The sequence below is a fragment of the Cnephaeus nilssonii genome (genome assembly GCF_951640355.1).
Source record: "Cnephaeus nilssonii genome assembly, chromosome: X".
NCBI classification, from domain to species: Eukaryota; Metazoa; Chordata; class Mammalia; order Chiroptera; family Vespertilionidae; genus Cnephaeus; species Cnephaeus nilssonii.
This window is the reverse complement of record NC_137071.1, coordinates 61,640,923-61,648,359: the sequence shown is the minus strand read 5'-3', so window position 1 is coordinate 61,648,359 and position 7,437 is coordinate 61,640,923. Positions and strand designations below refer to the sequence as shown.

The 7,437-nt window shown below is 46.1% G+C and overlaps 1 pseudogene across 1 annotated transcript; it reads right to left on the bottom strand.

Annotated features, from left to right (window-relative positions):
- Nucleotides 1-5,027: 5,027 nt before the first annotated feature.
- On the bottom strand, nt 5,028-6,963 carry LOC307095314 (nucleophosmin-like; annotated as a pseudogene). The gene is made up of 2 exons: nt 6,589-6,963; nt 5,028-5,105 (listed from the first exon to the last, which is right to left on the bottom strand). The product of its transcript is annotated as a nucleophosmin-like (transcript).
- Nucleotides 6,964-7,437: the final 474 nt, after the last annotated feature.

Sequence of the window (7,437 nt, the reverse complement as noted above, 5' to 3'; positions counted from 1 at the left end):
AACCACCACAGGCCCCTTGCTCAGGCCACCCCACACCCCAAGGGAACCCCCACCTGATCCGGGACGCCCTTCAGGGCAAACCACCTGGCCCCCACCCCTGTACCAGGCCTCTATCCTATCTAATAAAAGAGTAATATGCAGATTGATCATCACTGCAACACACAATATAGCTGCCCCCATGTGGTCAAAGATCCTGCCCCAATGTGGACACAAGATGGCCACCACAGATGGCCAGCAGGAGAGGGCAGTTGGGAGGCACCCAGCCTGCAAGGGAGGGCAGTTGAGAAGGACCAGGCCTGCAAGGGAGGGCAGTTGGAGGAGATCAACCCTGAAGGAGAGGGCAGTTAGGAGTGACCCTCGTGGGGTCCCAGATTGGAGAGGGTACAGGCTGGGCTGAGGGACAACCCCCCTCCATGCACGAATTTCGTGCACCGGGTCACTAGTGTGTATATATATATATATATATATATATACACACTAGTGGCCCGGTGCACGAAATTCATGCACATTGAAAGGGTATTAATTAGATGAAATATTTTAATATTGCTATTTGCCCTTTCTCTATAATAAAAGTGTGAGAGATAAAAGGAAATGAGTACAATGTATATGAAAATAATACATAAATTTATTAATAAGTAAACAATAACAAAATGATATAACAATAACAAACTGATATAACAATAACAAACTCGTAATATAAAAATAACATTGATGCAAATAATGATTGATAAAGTGATTAAACTTATTCTAATATCTCCCTGTATACCACATTAAGAGTAAAAACACTTTCAGAGTGCTTGACTAATTTCCCTTGAGATAAAGTATTTATAACTTTAACTTTAACGTAACATGCTCTTTGAACTCAAGAGAAAGCAACAGCCATAACTGGTTTGGCTCAGTGGATAGAGAGTTGACCTGTGGACTGAAAGATTCCAGATTCGATTCCGGTCAAGGGCATGTACCTTGATTGCAGGCACATCCCCCGTAGGAGGTGTGCAGGAGGCAGCTGATCGATATTTCTCTCTCATCGATGTTCCTAACTATCTATCCCTCTCCCTTCTTCTCTGTAAAAAAAAATCAATAAAATATTTTTTTAAAATACTTTTAAAAAAATGAGAGAGAGAAAGCAACATATAACTGACCAATGCCAAAAATGGGTTCAGGTAGGAATATTCCTACTCTGTCTAGAGTTTGTCCTTGTGATTTATTAATAGTCATCACAAATGCTGGCATAACAGGAAAATATCTTCGAATTAATTTAAATGGGTGGCCAGTGTCAGATGGGGACAAATCAATTCTTGGAATCAGAACAATCTCTCCCTCTGCAGATCCTGTTAATATTTCAGCTTTGATAATGTTAGGTCGCAATCTTTTGATAATAAATCTGGTACCATTACAAAGACCCCATTTACTATTAAGATTTCTCAATAGCATGATGATTGCACCCACTTTCAATTTTAATTTATGACACGGCATTCCAGAAGGAGTAATACTATTAAGAAATTTGATGGGAAAATTTTCCTTTTCAGCATCATCTGTTGAGTGGAATCATCACTCAAATAGGCGTGAAAATCTCTATCAAGTATATCCAAAATTTCTTCATTTAATTTTTGAACGTGCTCATTTTTTGAACAAAGAATGGCATGTTTATATATTTTTTTAATATTATCTATAGATATACTATTTCCAAAGGTGGCTTTAATAATAGATCCATTAAAAATCATTTCATGGGGAATTTCAATAATATCCATTCCTAAATGAAAACTGCTATCAAGTTTGCCACCTCCAAGTTTTACTAACCATTCACTATAAGCAGAATCCTCTGATCTCATATTTGTTTTAAGAGACAACTGTCTGAAACATCCCCAAACACTGCAGTACTTTAAAACTTATTTGTACTATGGCCAATCGTATAGCATGGCAACACAAAAATCCCCTCTGAAAAGAACTTTCCCACCAAATGCAACATTCAAATTAGTGCCAGCGAGAGCTTTATATGTATGGCACGTGTGCGAGTCAAAGTTTATTTTTATATTTCCAGTGCGTCATATGTACCGGTTGGTGGGACGGATGGACAAATGTCGGTCACTTAGCCTTTTATCTATACAGATTATAAGTCATGATTTTAACTTTTTAAAAAATTATCCTTTAATACCTCCAAAGCACAATGAGTAAGAATCTGAAGGTTTATGTGGCTTCTATTTGGTTTCTAGGACAAAGTTCTTTCCTTTACCCACCATTCACTTCTCTCCTTTTACTCTTGAATGTTAATTTCAACATAATTTTTGTAACACCTCTTGAAAAGAATCCCACCAAGTTTTTGATAGTCCACATGATAAAACTTACAGAATAATACAGCATGAGACTTTCATTCTCTCACTAAGTTCTTCATATAACTGTAATTCCTCAGCCTCCAAAGAATGAAAAAGGAAAATAAAAGTGCCTTCTCTCATTCCAAGGCCTTTCTCAGTCAGGCAACCGCAAAAAGAAAGAATGAGCCTACAATTCATGTCATGTAATCTCTATCAGGCATAATTCAAATCAAATCCCATCATGCAAAGTCTGGGATAATTAAAATGTATAAGAGAACAGTGGTGACCTGGGGGAGAACTTATGAAACCTTGTCTCCTGCTTTTGCTGACTATTCTTTTCGTTATGCTAGACTCCAAGTCCCTATCAGGGACCTGGTCAGGCAGCTGTGGGTGCTAACCCACGCCACCTGGATCCGTGATCCGGGACCTGGGCAGGCGGCTGCGGGTGCTAACCCATGCCGCCTGCCATGGTCCATGATCCGTGATCGTGGACCTGGGCAGCCTGCTGCAGGCATTAACCCACGATGCCTGCCCTGGTCCATGATCCCTGATAGGGGCTTTGAGTCAGCTGCTGCTGGCGGGGGCTGACTCGAAGTCCTTATCCCGGACCTGGTCAGGTGGCTGCCGGCGTTAACCCACACCACCTGCCCAGCTCTGAGATCAGTGATCGCGGACCTGGGCAGCCGGCTGCAGGCCTTAACCCACGCCACCTGCCCTGGTCCGCGATCGGTGATGGACCTGGGCAGGCAGCTGCCCTGGTCCGTGATCTGTGATCGTGGACCTGGGCAGCCGGCTGCGGGCGTTAACCCACGCCGCCTGCCCTGCTCCGTGATCGGTGATCGTGGACCTGGGCAGCCGGCTGCGGGCGTTAACCCACGCCGCCTGCCCTGGTCCATGATCCCTGATAGGGGCTTTGAGTCAGCTGCCACTGGCGATGGCTGACTCGAAGCCCTTATCCGGGACCTGGTCAGGCGGCTATGGGCGCTAACCCACGCCGCCTGCCCTGCTCCGAGATCGGTGATGGCGGACCTGGGCAGGCAGCTACGGGCGCTAACCCATGCCGCCTTCCCTGGTCCGTGATCCCTGATCGTGGACCTGGGCAGGTGGCTGCAGGCCTTAACCCACACCGCCTGCCCTGGTCCATGATCGGTGATGGCGGATCTGGGCAGCCGGCTGCAGGCCTTAACCCACACTGCCTGCCCTGGTCCATGATCGGTGATGGCAGATCTGGGCAGCCGGCTGCGGGCGTTAACCCACGCCACCTGCCCTGGTCCGCGATCGGTGATGGACCTGGGCAGGCAGCTGCCCTGGTCCGTGATCTGTGATCGTGGACCTGGGCAGCCGGCTGCAGGCATTAACCCACGCCGCCTGCCCTGCTCCGAGGTCGGTGATGGCGGACCTGGGCAGGCAGCTACGGGCGCTAACCCATGCCGCCTTCCCTGGTCCGTGATCCCTGATCGTGGACCTGGGCAGCCGGCTGCGGGCGTTAACCCACGCCGCCTGCCCTGCTCCGTGATCCGTGATCGTGGACCTGGGCTGGCGGCTGCGGGCGTTAACCCACGCCGCCTGCCCTGCTCCGAGATGGGTTATGGCGGACCTGGGCAGGCGGCTGCGGGCCTTAACCCACGCCGCCTGCCCTGCTCCGAGATCAGTGATCGCGGACCTGGTCAGGCGGCTGCAGGCTTTAACCCACGCTGCCTGCCCTGGTCCATGATCCCTGATAGGAGCTTCGAGTCAGCCGCTGCCAGCGGCGGCTGACTCGAAGCCCTTATCCGGGACCTGGTCAGGCGGCTGCAGGCGCTAACCCATGCCAACTGCCCTGGACCATGATCGGTGATGGCGGACCTGGTCAGCCGGCTGCCGGCGCTAACCGCCTGCCCCAGTCCACCATCATGGCTTGGATCTCACTGGCATGGGTGCTGCCCTTTCCCCCGCCACCTTTGCTGGTTTAAGGTGTATATTTGCTCCTGATTGGCTGGTGGGCGTGGCTTATGGGTGTAGCGAAGGTGCGGTCAATTTGCATATTACTGTTTTATTAGATAGGATATATATATATATATATATATATATATATATATATATGTATATATATATGTACATATACATTTTCTTTATATATTCATCTATTGATAGATACTTAGGTTGCTTCCATATCTTGGCTATTATAAATAACTAGAGGCCCGGTGCACAAAATTCATACACTTAGGGGGAGTAGGTGCCTCAGCCGGGCCTGTGCCCTCTTGCAGTCCGGGAGCCCTCTCGTAGTCCATTGCACTCGCCAGCAGTGAGCCCACCTTCTAGCTGACCGGCACTCCCCCTGTGGGAGCACATTGACCACCAGGGGGCAGCTCCTGTGTTGAGCATCTGTCCCCTGGTGGTCAGTGCATGTCATAGCGACCAGTCATTCTGCTGTTCAGTTGATTTGCATATTAGCTTTTTATCATATAGGATTTTGCAATAAACATAGGGATACATATATGTTTTTAAATTAGTGTTTAGAAATGGAATTGCTGGATTGTATGGTAGGTCTATTTTTAATTTTTTAATAAAAAGAGAAACAGTGCAACTTTATTAAAATGCTGAGTTTATTTTCACATGTATATTTTTTGTCTCCCCAACATTGCCATTTGTCTGACCACCACTACTACTATGTCCTATCATAACATTCCATACATACTTAAAGCCAAGCAAAGGGTGGTGTTCCATCTTTAAAAACTAAACAGTCATTTTGGGCAACACATTCTTGGCCGTGGAACCTGAGCATTTATCAGACACGGTAGGGAAGTTCTCACTCTGCATTATAAGAAGGACAGCCAGTTATCAACTGTTACAGAAATGAAATAAGATGGAAAATTTTAACCCATAAGCGTCTGTAGACACAAGTGGCATACCTTCCCCATACTCCACACGCATCTATAAAAAAAATGGCAGCCCTAAGTGGCAGCCCTGGACACAGACACTAGGGGGGTGAGGGCATGAGTGGGGGATTGGTGGGGGCAATGGGGGGATAAGGACACATATGTAATACCTTAATCAATAAAGAAAAAAATAATAATAATAAATAAAATAATTTTTTTGTGAGAATTGTTAGCTGAAAATATTCAAGAACACCTGAATGGTGAGTAATATATTTATTTTTATAATATTAACTAGAGGCCTGGTGCATGAAAATTCATGCACTGGAGGGGGGTCACTCAGTCCAGCTTGACCTCTCTCACAGTCCAGGAACCCTCAGGGGCGGGAGGCGACCTGGCGATCAGGGGAAGGCGACACCCCATCACACCTCTGCTGCTGCCACTGCTAGCAGCGCAAGCCTTGGCTGGCCCTGGTTACCTGCACCTCGGGCCGGCCCTGGGTGGCTGGGGGGCTGAGGGGACTGGGGGACTCCTGAGGGACTGGGCGCTGCCATCTTGTGGCTATGGGCACTGCCATCTTTGTGGGTGGGGCATCAATTTGCATATTCCCTCCTTATTGGCTGTGGGCGCTGCCATCTTTAGGGCAGGACAGTCAGTTAGCATATTCCCTCCTTATTGGCTATGGGCGCTGCCAACTTTGAGGGCAGGGCAGTTAATTAGCATATTCCCTCCTTATTGGCTGTGGGTGCTGCCATCTTTGCAATGGTGTGAGGGTCAATTAGCATTTCCCCTCTTTATTAGATAGGATTGAAAATTGATTTTTTAAGTTAAATTCAAAATATCATAGCTTGTGGGGATGGTTTCCGTTTTGGACGCGTGGTAGTTAACTGGTTGACAAACTGTTTAAACTATTAAAGAGACTTCCTCCACTGCCAGAGAGCTTGAATAGCCTCCTGGTCAGTTATCCAGAAACAATTATTCACATAATTGATGAGCTTGGCTTCTTATTTGGGAAGAGAACCATCTTTTTCTATACTTGCTTGCAAATTTTTCTTTAATGTCTTCTGCAGAACTAGGTCCTTTGGGTGTGTTATGCATTTTCTCCTATTTTTTTTTAAGGATTTTTGACCTTTTGATCTTGGTGTTAATCATTTTGAGTCTTTTTCATTCTGGTTTGATTTTGCATATTTGGCTGGAGTATCTCAGATTTCTTTTTTTTAAATATATTTTATTGATTTTTTACAGAGAGGAAGAGAGAGGGATAGAGAGTTAGAAACATCGATGAGAGAGAAACATCGATCAGCTGCCTCCTGCACACCCCCCACTGGGGATGTGCCCGCAACCAAGGTACATGCCCTTGACCAGAATCGAACCCGGGACCCTTGAGTCCGCAGGCCGACGCTCTATCCACTGAGCCAAACCGGTTTCGGCTCAGATTTCTTTAATGGAGCTTTTTCTTCAGCTTCCTCATCCTCAAAATCATCATCATCATTGTTGTCCTCATCATCTTCAGCAGCAGAAAGTTTTACTTTTTTTCTGTGTAAACTTACTACCACTTACAGGGGTAAAACGCTTTCCAAATACACTTAGGAGTTTCACATCATCCTCCTCTTTATCTTCTTACTCTGCATCTTCTTCCCCAGCTATTAAGTGATGTCCACTAACCACACTGACCCACATTTCAACCCTAAGACCACAGGTGGTATTATTTCAAAGTCACCAAGGGAAACCGTTGGCTGTACAAACATTCTCAAAGTTGACAACGTTACTTTAATTGGACTGCCTTCATAGTTCATTGCCTCTACTTCAACAATGTGCAATTCATCTTTTGCACCAGCCCCTAAACTGACTGTTCCTTTTTTTAAAAAAAAAACAGTTTTATTGATTTCAGAGAGGAAGGGAGAAGGAGAGACATAGAAACATCAATGATGAGAGAGAATCATTGATCGGCTGCCTCCTGCACACCCCACACTGGGGATTGAACCTGTAACCTGGGCATGTGTCCTTGACTGGATTCAAACCCAGGACCCTTCAGTCTGCAGGCCAACGCTTTATCCATTGAGTCAAACCAGCTGGAGCTAAATTGAATGTTCTTAAAGATAACTAGTGATCATTTTCATCATTATCCACCTTAAAGTGATAATCTTTGTTGGCCTTTAGTTCACAACCAAAAAGATAGTTCTGGGGCCTCAGGGGGCTCATGTCCATGGCCATCGAATCTTCTAAGGGGTGGTGGCAGAGACATAGGTTGGAGAGAAAGCAGACAAAGA